The sequence below is a fragment of the Vicia villosa genome, unplaced genomic scaffold (assembly GCF_029867415.1).
Source record: "Vicia villosa cultivar HV-30 ecotype Madison, WI unplaced genomic scaffold, Vvil1.0 ctg.001463F_1_1, whole genome shotgun sequence".
NCBI lineage: Eukaryota > Viridiplantae > Streptophyta > Magnoliopsida > Fabales > Fabaceae > Vicia > Vicia villosa.
The window spans coordinates 241,988-256,457 of NW_026705625.1; positions in this window are offsets into that span (position 1 = coordinate 241,988).

Sequence of the window (14,470 nt, forward strand, 5' to 3'; positions counted from 1 at the left end):
TTTATCTGGTCCAACCGAGTATGAATCCAATCGTCTTCATCTAGATCGGCTTCTTTCATAATCCTTAGGGAAGGGATCTGAATTTCAATTGGAAGAACTGCCTTCATACCATAGACTAAGGAAAATGGAGTTGCCCCTGTTGAAGTACGCGCAGATGTGCGATAACCATGAAGAGCAAAAGGTAACATCTCATGCCAGTCTTTGTAGGTTACTGTCATCTTTTGTATGATCTTCTTGATGTTCTTGTTGGCAGCTTCCACCGCGCCATTCATCTTTGGTCGATATGGAGAGGAATTATGATGTTTGATCTTGAATTGTGTGCAGAGTTCAGTAATCATTCTGTTGTTTAGATTTGTGCCATTGTCTGTGATGATCCTTTCAGGGATGCCGTACCGACAAATGAGATTGTGCTTGATAAATCGGGCCACAACATTCTTGGTGACTGAAGCAAATGAAGCTGCTTCTACCTATTTTGTGAAGTAGTCAATAGCGACCAGGATAAAACGATGTCCGTTAGAGGCAGTAGGCTTGATTTCCTCAATCATATCAATACCCCACATTGCAAAAGGCCAAGGAGCCGTCAGGACGTTTAATGGGACTGGAGGTACATGTACTTTGTCGGCATATATCTGGCATTTGTGACAGGTTCTGGAGTGATGATGGCAGTCTGTCTCCATGGTAGACCAATAATAACCTGCTCTTAAGATCTTTTTAGCCATTGTATGTCCACTTGAATGAGTACCAAAAGCACCATCGTGTATGTCTTCCATAATCTGTTCCGCTTCCTTCTTGTTTACACAACGAAGCAAAGTCGAATCATGGTTGCATTTGTACAAGATTCCATTACTTAGAAAGAATTTAGCAGCAAATCTTCTGAGAAACTTTCTGTCGTTAATGGATGCCCCTTCAGGGTACTCCTGAGCTTCGAGATATCTTTTTACTTCATGGAACCATGGTTTTTCTTTCGTTCCTTCGGCATCGATCTCATTGCAATAGCCTGGTTCATCCTGTCTGTAAATGGTGATCATCGGTGCCTCATTGCCCCACCTGACTTTGAACATGGATGACATGGTAGCTAAGGCATCAGCTAGTTGATTTTCTTTGCGCGGGATATGTTCAAAAGTGATCTTTTCAAAGTAAGGAATCAAACTCAGCACATATTCTTTGTATGGAATTAGATTCGGGTGCTTCGTGTCCCATTCCTCTTTGACTTGATAGATTACAAGCGCTGAGTCTCCGTAGACCTCCAGGAACTTGATTCTTAGATCGATTGCAGCTTTGAGACCTAGAATACATGCTTCGTACTCGGTTATATTGTTAGTGCAGTTGAAGCATAATCTGGCAGTGAATGGTGTATAACCTCCTGTAGGGGAAATGATCACAGCTCCGATGCCATTGCCAAGTGCATTAGAAGCTCCATCAAAAACCATAGTCCATCGGGATCCTGGCTCCGGTCCTTCTTCCGGTCCTGGTTGCTCGTAGTCAGTGACTAGCATAATGTCTTCATCTGGGAAGTCAAAGTTCAATGCTTGATAATCATCCACTGCTTGGTGAGCCAGATGATCAGCTACCACACTTCCTTTGATCGCTTTTTGTGAAGTGTACTGGATGTCATACTCTGTTAAGATCATTTGCCATCTTGCTATTCTTCTAGAGAGAGCAGGTTTTTCGAACACATACTTGATAGGATCCATTTTGGAGATTAGGAAAGTGGTGTGATTTAGAATATACTATCTTAGTCGGCGAGCCGCCCATGCTAAGGCACAGCAAGTTTTCTCGAGCAGTGAGTATCTTGTTTCACAATCGGTAAACTTTTTGCTAAGATAGTAGATTGCATGCTCCTTTCGGCCGGACTCGTCATGTTGCCCCAGTACACACCCCATTGAATCTTCTAACACAGTTAGGTACATTATCAGAGGTCTTCCTTCCACAGGTGGTAACAAGATTGGTGGTTTTTGGAGATACTCTTTGATTTTATCAAAGGCTAACTGGCATTTGTCATTCCATCTTTCTACTTGATCTTTCTTCAAGAGTTTGAAGATCGGCACACAAGTAGTAGTCATATGGGCAATAAATCTGGCGATGTAATTCAGACGTCCCAAGAATCCTCTGACTTGTTTCTCGGTACGGGGTATAGGCATTACTTGAATGGCTTTGACCTTGGCAGGATCCACCTCAATACCTTTGCTGCTGGCGATGAAACCTAAGAGTTTACCGGATCTTACTCCAAAGGTACACTTGTTCGGATTTAGTCGCAACCTGTACTTCTTGAGTCTGTCAAACAGCTTGTGTAGATGACCCAGATGTTCTTCTTCGGTGTTGGACTTTGCAATCATATCATCGACATAAACCTCTATCTCCTGATGAATCATATCATGGAACAGAGCTACCATTGCACATTGATACGTTGCTCCTGCATTCTTTAAACCAAAGGGCATTACTTTGTAACAAAAGGTTCCCCAAGGTGTTGTGAAGGTTGTTTTTTCCATGTCTTCGGGTGCCATCTTGATTTGATTGTACCCTGAGAATCCATCCATGAAGGAGAATACCTTGCATTGTGCAGTATTGTCAACTAGTACATCGATGTGAGGTAAAGGGAAATCATCTTTGGGGCTTGCCCGATTAAGATCTCTGTAGTCTACACACATTCTGACTTTCCCGTCTTTTTTAGGCACAGGCACGATGTTAGCTATCCAAGGAGGATAACTTACAACTTTCAGAAAGCCAACATTGAATTGCTTCTCAACTTCGTCTTTGATCTTCTTTGACATATCGGGCCTACTCCTCCGCAATTTCTGCTTGACTGGAGTGCTACCTTCTTTGATTGGCAGGCGATGAACCACAATGTCCGTGTCAAGGCCAGGCATATCTTCATAGGACCAGGCGAATATCTCAACGTAGTCTTGTAACATTTGAATCAGTCTTTGCTTGACACTGTCTTCTAGATCAGCCCCTATCTTGACTTCTTTCTTTTCTTCGTCACTGCCCAGGTTGATAACATCAATTGGTTCTTCATGCGGCTGTATAGTCTTTTCTTCTTGTTCTAGCAGCCTTGCAAGTTCTCTTGGTACTTCACAATCTTCCTCACTTTCGTCCTCAGTTTGGTAGATCGGATTTTCAAAGTCATGACTGGCAATAGCAGAATCGTTATCAACAGGATCCAAGGTAAATGTGAATCTGCATTTATTTATGTGGGTGTGTGTGAGAACACATAGCTATTTGAAAAATGAATAAAGCAAAGAAAGAAAAAGGATCACAAAATTTGAATATACAAACGTCCCATGATTTTATTGAATGAACATGATCATGATATGACAAAACCTTATAAAAGGACCAGTGTGCTTCGGGCAAGGCACACGGCTTTCAAGTTCATGGTTCGATAGTACAGGAACCATTTTTATCTTTGAACAATATAAACAACGAAAACAGGAAATTGCATTTACTCCTGGTCAAAGGAGATCACATCCTCAGCTTCCCGGTTGTTCAATCCATTGTTGTGAGCAGGGAGTATCCAGCTGCTCCAGTTGCAGTTGTCTTTTTCATCTTCCACAGCATTGATTTCTTTGGTGGGGAAATGAGATGTTGATCCTTCGGGATAAGTAATATACTCTGCTGGATACGAGAGCCCAGGTTGAGGTACCTCTGTTGGCTGAGCGAGATACCCAATAAGATTGTCCCATCCAGTTGGAATGATGTCTTCAAGGGAGACTTGTGCATCCTGGGGAAAAGGGTATTGTGTCAGGAAATCATTCTCATTATCTGGTGTCTCCCCAACTTCTTCAAGAGCGTCAGGGTTTGTGAATGTCATATGTTCTTCGAAATGGTTGTCCCATCCAGTTGGGGTGATGTCTTCAATGGCAATCTGCAAGCTCAGGGGAGCAGAATACTTCACCATAACTTGCCACTTGGTTCTCCTAGTGTATCCCAAACTTCTTTTGGACTAGGTGGACCTTGATATTGCTCAGCGATGGAACTTGTGAAACTTTTGCTATCTTCAAATTGATCACCCCATCCATTTGGGGTAATGTCTTCCGTAGCAATAAAAGAACTCTGAGGTGCAGTATATTTTACTAGAAAATCATACCCGCCGCTTGGTTCTCCCAAAGCATCCCAAACTTCCATGGAAATGGGTGGAGCTTCATTTGGATATGGCTGAATGATATGGTTCAAGAACACTCCATCGTCTTCAATAGCATTCACTCCTTGGTTCAAGAACACTCCATCGTCTTCAATAGCATCCTCTTCGATACTCGTCTGTATCTCCTTTTGATGCTCGTATGTGTCATTCTTTCGATACTCGTCTGTATCTCCTTTTGATGCTCGTATGTGTCATTCTTTCGATACTCGTCTGTATCTCCTTTTGATGCTCGTATGTGTCATTCTTTCGATACTCGTCTGTATCTCCTTTTGATGCTCGTATGTGTCATTCTTTCGATACTCGTCTGTATCTCCCTTTTGATGCTCGTACGTGTCATTCTGTCGATACTCGTCTGTATCCCCTTTAAAACACTTGTCTATCTTACCTTCCCACCAGACATACTTCCGCTCCGACCACTTCCATGTAGTAAACATTTCCTTTGAGAACCTTGTATTGGCACCTTGGGCTACGTTACAAGCTCTCACCATTCAAATCCATTACTCGCTGTAAATATTTCCATCAGAAAAACAAAAGTTCTCTTTCCCCAGCAGATATCAAAAAATAATAAAGATAACATCATACCATCTTCTCTTCAGGACAAATTTCTGGTACTTTGATATTTAATCTTCTTCCACCTTCATTGTTCGAAAGGCTAGCGCCGATCTCACCTTCAGGTTTAAGACGATTAAATAGGGGCAGCTGTCATACCCCAAATTTGTCCTACCCCTTTAATTTCTAACTGGCTTAGACTTTGCATTCATCTGCATACTTCCATTAGGTCATTTGCATAACTTTGCATTCATTCATTGAATAAACACCTAAAATATGGGATCAAGGGATCGTTGCCACAGGCTTAGTTATCTCTGCAAAAGGATGCTTGTTACTCGATCAGAAGATTAATTTAGTCTTTTGAAAAGTACTTGATCATGTGGTTTATACACAAGGAACATCAGTGAGATTAGGGTTTATACTGTGGTTCATCACTTCAAGGTCTCAGTTGTCACTCATCACCATTCAAGGTTCGGTTCATCGGGTTACTTGGGGTACAAGCTATTTGTTTAAAGCTTCATTATAAAAAGTGTGGATGCATTCACATGGAGATTATGTTGGGCTATTTTCAAATTTGAAAACCAATGACTAAAACTTTGACTTTTTGGTCAAAGTCAACCATAGAAAGTTGACTTCTTTGGCCAACGACCATACCGAGAGGTCTTGAGCTTTCACCTCATTGATAATATGTGAGTCAGTATTGCAAGATGAGGAAAAGGTTTGAAAATCAAATAGGAAATGTAAAAGGAAAATACATCTTCATGATTCATTTGGAAATAAAAACAATACTGTTCATTGATGTTCCAAATCCAACACACATACGTATGCATATCCAAAGGTCCGCACCATATACAATTTCTAGCTCTTAAAACCATTCAAATACACTGGCCCAATACAAATCCACACACACACAAAATTCCAATTACATTGAAGCCATGTCCATTACTAAAAACCAAACTACATAAACAATCTCACAAAAATCCTTTATTTACCTTACAAATCATACCTATACCCTGCTGTTTTTTGGAACCTTACAACAAAAATCAAACAGAAAATTACAACAATTAAAATACAGTTGATCCTTTGATACATTACACCATTGAAATACATTAAGAAACTACATGGTTGACCGAAATCTGACTTTGACTCTTATGTGGACCCTGGATCTATTTGCTCCAAGTTTCTTTAAGACTCCACCATTCATCATCATCATTATTTCTTCATGAGCCACGATACCTCCAAATTATGCCATGTTCCTTTTGCCACACCAGTTATAGTTTCATCAAACCTGTACATATAACACAGTCCAAACATGATTCATATTCAACAATTTCAAACATCCAAATAAACACACACAGTTCAACCACAAGCAGCTAGTAACATATTCAACCGAAACAAAACTGCAAATTGAACTCACCGTCCAATCCGAGACACGGCGCAATTTCGAAGTCCAAAGTTTGCACAGAGTTCCATTACCATAGAACCAGCCCTGCAATACATCATCCAATCCTGACCTAAGTTATCTCAGAATAAGAAAAGATAATCTACTGACAATGCACTTCAATGTTCCCTCACGCAGAAGCATTCAATACAATACCGAGACCTGCACATACAAGGACTCAACCACTAGTTATCATGACGGATGCGGCGCGAATGAAATAAAGCAAGACAAATTGTATATAATCAACTTGCAGCTCGCAGATCAGTAACAGGGCAAGTATTTAGTTTTTTCCAAGCCTACGCATAATACCAGTCAATACATATTCTCCCTCAAAGCAGACTTCTAATTGTCCTACAACTACTAGCTTCCAAGTTTACTAATAGTCCTCTCCTAACCAACTTCTAACAACCTAAACCACCCTTAACCGAACACTAACTTCTCCTAACTGTCACATAACCACCTTCAACAGAATTACTAATCCCTCCTAACAGTCTCATAACCAATTAACATTCACCAACAGTTTATACCCTCTAACTAACTTTCCCCCTCACCCTTCACTTTCAAAACCTGATTCCTAACTAAGTAACCATAACAGTTATCAACTCCTAACAACCAAAACAGAATCAAAACTAACTGTAACCGAATCAATCTCCACCCTCCAAAATCCCTAACAGAATCCCGATCCAAAGGCCATCAATCCTCCTCCCTCAACCTATATAACAAGACTTCCCTCCATATTTCAAACTACACGCTCATTCCTACCCTTCACCATCACCTTCTCCATTCACAATCTCTCTGAACTCTCTCTGCTACACATTTTTCATTCATCTTCAAACCTCTTCCTCAATCACTATCTCACCTTCTCCACAATCACCATTCTCCTGATTCGTTCAGCTTCAACCATTCAATTCACGCTTCGATCTCCATCAATAAACCATCACCGAATCCACTGCAAATTCATCAAGAACGCAGCATCTTCGTCATCTATCATCACCTTCGACTCGGCATCATCACATACAGTAACGCCTCATCCACAGAAATTAAGAAGAAGAAGAAATGTGAATTAGATAGGGGAGATAAAGGATTGACGTTAACACTTACTTCAATTTCGCGTCACCGACACCTTCGAATTCGCTATAGCTTTAATCAACATTGTCATCTTCGTCGTCATCGCTCTCTCTTTGATTCGATCTTCAACAGTAGCACACAATTTCGTCATCATCATCTAATCCACAACTGAGTCGTCGCCTTCAAGTTTCGATAATCAGCATGGTTCAATTGCTCCCTCTCCTTCAAGCGTCAATCGTCTTCACTGAGTAACTTCAATACGTGCATAGCTTCAGAACCGCGAGAACTACCATGTTCATCATCATCATCTCGCGATCGAGTCGCCATTTATCTGTTCGCGATTCACAGCAATAACCACACGCGAAAGGAAAAAAGAAGAAGCATCGTCTGAGAGACGAGGGCAAACAGAGACGAACGGAGAAGAGAACTGGACGAGAGCGCTACCGTCGTGATGGTTGAGAATCGGAGGTGAGAGTTTTCCGATCGTCGCCGCTGCGAAGAAGAAGAAGAGTTGAATCGACGCAAACAAGTAACAACCCTAATTCCCAATCTAATTTTCTTTTTTCGTCTTTTATTAATCATTTTATTTTTGGTTTTATTTTTGAATCAATAATAATAATGGTAATAAAATGATAATCTGATAATGAGTCCATTGGATCATGTACACAAAATCATCCCTGGGCCGAATTTCAGCTCTCACCCCCCTTAGAGCCCATGCACACCATGTTTTTGGCCAAAAAATCTGAAATAAAAACCTCCTTGGGCCAACTCTGGACCAGGCCTGCGCCCATGCTTTCTACACCATTAAAATCATCATACACCCCCTGACTCACATATAATTGATAGTTTTTTTTTTTTTTGATTTTTTACTTAGCTTTTTCACTACCTTTTTTTAGATGATAAAAACATGATGAAAATCCCTTAACTTTTGTTAGATTTTTTGATAGCGATAACATGTAGAATCATTGATTTTTGTTTGATAATAAAAATGACATAAAAACCTCAAGAAAAAGAATAGTAGTTTTAGGCTATTTTCTTTTAGTCTTCTTACTTGACTTGTAATTCAAATCCTCCCTTAAAAATCAATAAAAATAGTAGTATTTTTAATTCATTTTTGCACTATGCTTTTGACTTGCTACTTCATGCTTGTGTATAATTTTGTACCATTGTATCCTTACTCAATTTTGCTCATGATGTGACTTTAATTTCCATGTTCTTCTATTCCTAACCTTAGGTAGAAACCATGATAACATTAGGTTTAGAAGTTAGGCTAGTCCCCCACTTTTTCATCCTTTTTCTTTTACAACATCAAAACATCTAATAAATATCAAAATAAATTCCCCATAAAAAATACAAAGAAAATACTTAAAACATTAATAATCAAAGTGAAAATTCTTAAAAAGGGAATGGAAGCTTGAACGTCCCTTGCTTAAGGGAATGTTCGAGTGCTTGGATCTCCCTTGCTTAAGGGTGCCATTCAGGCGTAAGTTCCCAACTTCTAAAAAACACAAACCAAAGAGTAACTCGAGTTTCCCTTGCTTAAGGGATTTCCTCGAAACACTCAAACTCACTCTCTTCTCTCCTTTCTTAAGGGCATTGTTATCTCCGCTCTATTGCATCCTAGGTCGATCCCTTATGCAAGAGCGCGAGCGTTAACTCCGCCCAGCTAAAAAACACAAAAACAAACAGAAACTATGGAGCCGAACTACGGCGCTCTGATTCCTGAAAAGGATACGTAGGCATCAAGTCGCGGGGCTTGAACGAGCACACTTGTAAATATTCCTTCTTTTCCCCGTATTTCTTTTGCATTCATTCGCATTTAGGTTTAGACATAGTACACACCCTTTAGATAGAAACAAACATAGGTGGATACCATCGGGTACGATGGGCGCGAGGGGTGCTAATACCTTCCCCTCGCGTAACCGACTCCCGTACCTTGATTCTCTGGTCGCAAGACCCTGTTCCTTCCTTTGTTAGGTTTTCTGATATTCCTTTCCCTTATGGGATAAATATATTGGTGGCGACTTTGTTCATTTTTCGCGAGCGTGCGACAGCCTCTCAAACATAATGATACGGTGATCCATCCACTTTTGAATTCCCATTCTCAGATTTTCACAACCATTGGGTAGGTGTGCGCAATAAAAGCAATCAGGGTCACAACCTGGAAAGTAACCAGCGCAGATTAGCTTTCTTTTGACTTCAAGGAGTGGAGTTGACAATTCTCTCACATCATAGATGTAAACAGTGTCTATGATAGCGTTAACGGTTTTGTCGTGCTTCGGCATAGATGCAGTGATGACATTTGGAGTTTCTGGAGGATCGAACTCAATTTCCCCAGCATCTATCATGTCTTGTATTTTATTTTTCAGGGCCCAACAGTGATCTGCGTCATGTCCTGGACAGTTAGAGTGATACGCACATGTTGCATCGGGGCGATAACTCGGAGACGAAGTGTTGACATTTTTTGGAGGGTCTTTTAATGTGATCAGATCTGCTTTTAACAAATGCTGCAATGCTTGAGAGATTGGCATATTGATTCTGGTGAAATTTCTTCTTGGTGCATCTGGTCGATGCGTATATTTTGGCGGTTGATCTTTTTGAGGTGCAGATGCGGAGATCAGAACTGCCCCTACAGATTGGTGCTGCTCATTTTTGCGACCTTTCTGACTATGCATTGTATTGACTTCATTTCTCCCACTGATGGGCCTTTTTGTAGTACTAGAGGAAGAGCCTATTTGAATTTTTCCATTTTGAATGCCGCTTTCGACACGCTCTCCAGTCAATATCAGGTCAGTGAAACCGGATGATGAGCTTCCCAGCAAATGGCTATAGAAAGGGCCAGTTAAAGTGCCCATGAACATGTCGACCAGCTCGCGATCAGATAAGGGTGGTTGAACCCTTCCAGCCAGATCTCTCCACTTTTGTGCATATCCTTTGAAACTTTCTTTTGGTGCCATAGACATGCCCTTAGTTGAGTACGGGTTGGTGCAAGGTCAGCATTGTATTGATACTGTTTGTAAAAAGCAGCAGCTATGAACTTTTGTACTTTTCAGTTGGTAGTACCACTCGAGTTGTGTACCCGGCAGACTTTCTTGGAAGAAATGAATCCATAATTTGTTATCTGCTGTATGAGGTAATATCTTCCTTACATAGGACCTCAGATGTAGTTTTGGGCAAGAAACTCCATCATACTTTGCAAAGACAGGAACTTTGAATTTTGGAGGGATAACAACATCTGAGACGAGTCCCAAATCATTGAAATCTAAACGAGGTATTTTTTGTATCTCCATAGCTTTCATGCATTCTTCCAACTGCTGGTATTTGTCATCATCCTGTTCGTCTTCAGAATGATAATCTTCTTCATTAGAAGAGAGAGAGGGTTTGGCAGAACCCTGGTTGCTATGATTGTCTCCTTGTTCACCATCACCGACTATTTCAGGGATCGGTGGCTTTTTGGAATTTTTGACTGGGATTTTGATCTTCCTTTTCAGGTGACTCAAGCCTACAGATCCTTTGGGCTTCTTTTTCTTCTTGATTATCAGGGCTTTCAGTTCCTGTTGCCCCTTTGCTAGCTCCAGAATTGCTACCTGAACTTGGGCGTTCTGTGCTTTGAGATTCTTGATGCTTGTTTCGGATTCCATCTCTTCTAACTGAAATAAACAGCGAGGAGATGAGAAACCCATCATGTGAACCTGTTATGCAATGTTTATGAATGAAATGCATATGCAATGTTTTCAAGGATCTTGGAATTTAGATTTGTTTAAAACAAAGGAGAAACAAACATTTATTAGTTAAACAATTTATTTCTTTTTTTTTCTTTCTTTTTTTCTTTGCCTCTTTTGGGCTTACAAAACAGAAAATAAAGAAAATGAAGGATCCGTCAGGTCTCCCATGGACGCTTTCTCTTTGCACCCAGGAATGTGTTGATCTGCTGTTCTTCTTGGAGTTGTCCGGTGAGCTCCAATACTTTCCTCTCATAGTCTTGACAGTGTGCTTTGAAGGTGTCTCTTTCCTCTTTTAGTTGAACCCAAGATTTCTGCAACTCTTCCAGGTCAGTTGGCATATCCGGATGTAGAATAACTCGAGGTTCGTCTCCTTTAACTTCTGGCTCAATAGTCACAGGTAGAATAGCGGGATATGGCATGATGAACTTCTGAGCATGAGTACGCACCCATCTGAGGTAAGGTTCCATAGGAATAGAATTCCATTGCCCTAAAGTTTTGCTTTCTATTCTATAGACACTGCCCCATGTATGTATAAACCTTCGTCGATGTCTGTGGGAATCATCCTCGTAATCAAACACAATGCCACGGATAATCATGTCATGAGGACCGTTTCTTCGTGCATATCCGAATTGGCGCAAAGCTAAAGAGGGGTTGTAAGTGATGCCTCCTTTGATGCCAAGGAGTGGCACATTAGGGTACTCTCCACAATGGTCAATGATAGTAATGTCTCTCTGAAAGAAGTTGTTCCACCGGATATCTGAATGAGACAAAGACATAATCCTGCGAGACCATTGCATCCTTTGTTCATTTCTCAACACTGATCGGGGAAGGTGTAATGTAAACCATCTAGCTAGTAGTGGTACACAGCACATAAGAGTTCCTCGTTTCTTCATGGTACGAGTGTGTAGAGAATGTAGAATGTCTCCCAGCAAGGTTGGTACCGGGTTACGGGTTAAGAAAAGGTTGATAATGTGCACACTTATGAACTGGTCGGGATTAGGGAATAAAACCAACCCATAGATCAAAAGAGCCACAACCTCCTCAAAAGCTGGGTAACTTTTGTTTTTTAGTAGTAATCGAGCTTTTTCCATTAAGAATTTAGCAAGCAAACCCTGGATTCCACTCTTTGTTTCCTAATTGGACTCGATTTCTGACTTTCGCAAGTGTAAGGCAATAGCAATGATTTCAGGTTTTGGAATCTTTTCTAAACCAGTGAAAGGTAATTGATCTCGAACAGGTAATCCAATTAGTTCAGAAAACTCTTCCAAGGTGGGCACCAACTGGTAATCAGGAAATGTAAAACAATGATGTTCGGGATCAAAGAACTGGAACAGGACCCGTATCATGTCTTCTTCAAATTTTGAGGTAACCAAATGGAGTAGGTGACCGTGCTTTTCGGTGAATTGAGCATTCCTGGGAAATTCTGATATTAAGTCCTTTAGTTCAGATGGTATTGTTAAGATGTTGATTCGGATGTAATATCTGGTAGCGGGAGCCATTACCTGCAATAACAGAACAAAGGTAAACTCTTCGATCCTTGAAATGATTAGTGAGAAAAATGATATGCTTATGATGCTTATGATGTTATGATGTCAAACATGTGGCACACAAAAACAAATCAAACAATAGCCTTAGGTTTAAAGGTTTGCATGAAGTTCATAGGTGATACCCTCCCCTCTGAAGTTGAGTTGGTTAAAACCTGTCCTAGAATAGTATTCGGGTTCTATGATCCTTGGAGACAACATCTTAATACGGCGCTCGGACGGCCGATCAAAACATTCCTCGAGGATAACTAACTTCGATCAATTTCAAAGCTAGCCACTTAATAGGCCACAAGTCAAGTTCAACTAAAGGTTCTAAGACAAATTAGTGTTTAATGACATTTCGGAAGCCTAACATACTCCTTGATCGTTTTCAAGGGACATCAGTATAAACCAAAGTGTCACACTAACGGTGACTACCAGATCAACCGTATCGGTACATGTCGTACAGTTTCCTTGGTCTATTGTCACATACTTAAGGTATCTCGAGATTCGGGTTAGAATCTTTCACACAATCAAAATACCCAAACAAACCTTTGAAAAATAGAGCAATCAAATCAAGCAATTGAAAACATCGAAGTGATATAAACTCTAAAGGTAACCCCTTTTGAAAACATTTTGTTTTTAGAAAGTATTATTTCCCCAGCAGAGTCGCCAGTTCTGTCATGCCCTCGGTTTTTTACCGTACCTCTCGTGTGAGAGATACACGAACTGACACTCTTCTCTTTTTGCTTTTGTGTTTTTGAAAATCAGAGAGTCGCCACCGACTTTTATTTTATCCAACTAAGGAAAGGTTTATAAAAGAAACAGAAAAAGACCTTTAAGAAATTCTGGGTAAGGGGGTAGGTTATACAAAGGGAAGGTATTAGCACCCTTTGTATCCATGGTTATCCATGGGCTCTTTAATTTGCTTAGCTCACTTGTTTTGAATCACTTTTCTCTTGCCTTGACATGCTTGTATGTGGTTTCAAATACTTTTGCAAATTGACTTTGTAATGATCCTTGTGCGGATGTATACAAAGTGTTTTATCTTTCGAAAGATGTTTTGAAAAAAAGAACGTTAACTTCGTAATGATCCTTGTTTGGATATATACCAAGTATTGTCTTTTTTTTAAAAGTTTTATTTTGAAAAACAACGGTATATGAGACATTTGTTTGTTTTGATTTGAGCAAGCAAATTAGGAGGTCTACCCTAAGTTATAAGGTCTTTTCCTATTTCCTTTAGAAAATTCTCCTTCACCGGATGTAAACGAAAGTTCGATTTTGCATTTGAAACAGTAGAATTTAATTTTGATTTTGAAAAGAGTAAAAGAGGGATTACCCTAAGAGGTGCAAGTGTGATTGTGTTCTGATTCAGATATTTTATCTTTGAAGTTAGTGACCTAACGCTTCAATTTTTATCTTTGACATACACGCAATTTTATATGTGCTAGAAATTAAAATGCGGAAATGTAAAATGCGGAAAGTAAATCTACGCTATTACATCGATTGTGCGGGAAATGTAAACTACGCTATTTACATGAATTTGACAACCTATACACTTGATCTAAGAATTTAAATTGCAAGAAAAATAAAAGAAATATTTTTGGATTTTTGATGATTGATTTTAATTAGAATTAATGCATGATTAATTTAAGTAAAATGAGGAAAAAAGTAGAAATAAAATTTAAACCTAAAAATTATATTTGAAATATGCCATATTGATTGTCAATTAATTTTAAAATAAAACTAATTTTTTTTGGATTTTTTGAAATGGATTTTGAAATTATTAAGTTAAATAATCATATAATTATACAAATAATTACACAAATAATTAAAACTTAAAGAGAAAATTATCCTAAATATGTACAAAATTAGCTTATAATATATATACTATATTTAATATAAAGAACAATTTTTTAATGATTTTTTGATTAGTTAAAATAATTAAAAAGTAAATATATAAATATATACTAATTAATTATACAAAATATTTTAATATTTAAGAAAAAATAAAATATTTTATGTC